General features: G+C 36.0%; 1 long non-coding RNA gene across 1 annotated transcript; it reads left to right on the forward strand.

Annotated features, from left to right (window-relative positions):
* Positions 1-797: 797 nt before the first annotated feature.
* Positions 798-1,897, forward strand: LOC149584102 (uncharacterized). Its single transcript, XR_016380313.1, has 2 exons — positions 798-1,035; positions 1,672-1,897. It is a non-coding gene; the product is annotated as an uncharacterized LOC149584102 (long non-coding RNA).
* Positions 1,898-2,616: the final 719 nt, after the last annotated feature.

A 2,616-nucleotide genomic window follows, 5' to 3' on the forward strand; every position in this document is an offset into this window, starting at 1 on the left:
TTGCTATTTTATCCTTTACTTCTTTGGCATGATTGTTTAATAACGGTCTTCGGAAATTTTCTAAAACATTTTCTTACTATCCACCGCTCCACGTCTATGCCTTGCCATAATATTGTAGCAGTCGACGGGTTCTAGAGGCAGGACTTATTTTTATTTTACGATTCTAAAAGCGCCTCCAGGCGAGAAAACACGTCGAACTAAATTAGTTAAAAAATATTCTCTCTTCGCGATAGGCACGGGCCTTGATCATTTCGGAGGCTCTAGTTTTTTCATATGTTTGAAGAAGAGTTTTGTAAAATAACTTTACGTTTCAATAAGTTCCATATTGCGAAAATACCACGAAGGTTAAAGGGAGAATTCTTTTCCTACAAGTTTTGTGGTGCCTAACATCGTTCGTTATGCTAGTTAATCTTTCATCATACATCACCTCCGAATACTCGACGGAAACTAATTTACCTTCCTTCGATTCAATCAATGACATCTACCGATATCCTTTTGCCAAACCAATATTGGTGAAAGGAACAAGCAGCACGTCATTTTTCAAGGTGAGACTCTGTCAATTTTTACCTCTCCGATTGAGGATGACGCCACGGAGAGGTATTACACTGGTCGTGTCGGGGTGTGCGTGGGTCAAAGATAACCCAGGGTATAAATAATCTTCTCTTATGGAGTTGAAACTCGGAGGTCCCTAAAAAACAGAAATGTATAATATAAGGCCGATTTTGATATTAATCAATATTTGCAGAAGGTTGATAATCCAGCTTTCCGAGAACTTATGAGACGCACCGATATGAACCCCAAATTTTCGGATCAGACAACGGATTTTATAAAAAGAAATTCGGAAATCCATCGTGGCATTGAAAAAAGGGAGCTCTTTTTGGGAACCAGCTTCGTTCGACTCTGGCCTATTGTGAGAGAAAGATTTACACGAACGGGGAATTGCAAGATGAAAACTAGACCATTAAGAATCTCTAACAGAGTAATTCTGTTTCGTCGGAATTGTTCGAGAGCCATCGTCACAGCTGTGAACAAAAGGTTATATGAAAAAGCTCTTTTGAAATATGTGTACATCTAAAAACGCTCTCCTAATACTAAGTTTACTGTATTAGCAAAAGTATATATGTATATAAAAACAAAAAACATACTTCGTTGAAACTTACTCGCACCGTGTAATATGAGAAGCCCTCACTTATCATATAAAAGTGTCGACCCCCTCTGCATTTGATTACCTTCCCGAGAGTGGCACAGGGGAACAAGCCGTGAATAGGCTCATAAAGTAGCAGATGCTGGCTCTAGTACCAAAAATTAACGTACAAATTGGATGTACTACTTTTTTATAAACCAATGTCGTCAAGCAGCTCTACCCCGATTCGTTAGTTTCTGTAGGCGGTTGAGCTGAGGGTAGTTTGCTAATAAGTTTACATGTCGTCTACAGCCAAAGGCAAGGAATTGTTAATGAAGTATTCTTTTTTTGTTTATATATATACTTTTGGTATTAGCGACTGCCACCCAACAAAAGGGAGTTTTTAATTGATTATCGCTTTTGAAAAGGGTTTCCTATAATTGTTATCCAATTTCTTTAAATACCTTATTTGTATTCCGTAAGCATGCGTGAAGTTTTAAAACTAGACAGTTCCATACATAGCAACACTGTACATCTTATATTAACAGATTACGTCAACTGATTGAATGTCATTGTTTCGAGGATTTCCATCCAACTTCGAGACCAGAACTTCATCCTTGTCAACTCCCCGAAATTCCAGAAGCATTTTCGGTCATAGACATTTACATGTTGCTGGTTTTCTTTCGTGTTTGCATCTTTGGTTTCACACTTTCTCTATTCGCGATATTTTTCGAGTTGATGTATTATCGTGCAATTTATCATTAAACGTTTCCAACCAAATTATCAAAGGGTAAGCTTGATTTTAGTTTACCTTTCCTTATTAAATGGGCTGACAATTTCTAATAGCTTTTATCCCACACAGTTTTCGATTTGGCATTCCCAGCCAGGTGTATCCCCTATAGTTTTCTTCGAACCGCGTACAACCTTTCAACAATTTCATTTGACTTTCAAAGTATTTACCCTCCCCTGCTAGTCCAGAATTTAAATTGGAGCCCATGATAGGTCCAAGATGATCATTCTCAGTGGCAATGAAGGCACTGCTTTTAACACAAATTAACAAGACCGCAAATCATGCGAAATATCATGAGTCTACGGTTTCTAAAAACCCTATCTGGAATTTCTTATTTTGAATCTGGCTTAGCGAGTTAATACAATTAAAAACTAACGAGAAACATTTAGCCACCGCTGCTAAATTTTATTATAACTATTTTTGTAGTCTGTATTTGTCGCGACTAGGCATACATTTTCAGAAAGTTTATATGGTTTATATTTTGTTAATTGTTTTTAAAATAACTGTAATATTGATTTGTACGAAAAGGTTTATAAAAAAATTTACTTCATATTATTAACTTTAAAATACTACAAATATCTGACCATAAAATGACTAACCGAAATAGAAATTTTTCCAAGAAGAGTAACTTGACAGTATTTGTGATTAATATACATATATACAGAAAAAGACTACCTATTTTTAAAGTAGGGAAATTTTAAAG

Source organism: Phalangium opilio, unplaced genomic scaffold, assembly GCF_054372755.1.
Source record: "Phalangium opilio isolate 3A_F unplaced genomic scaffold, DU_Popi_V2 ptg001170l_1, whole genome shotgun sequence".
Lineage (NCBI taxonomy): Eukaryota > Metazoa > Arthropoda > Arachnida > Opiliones > Phalangiidae > Phalangium > Phalangium opilio.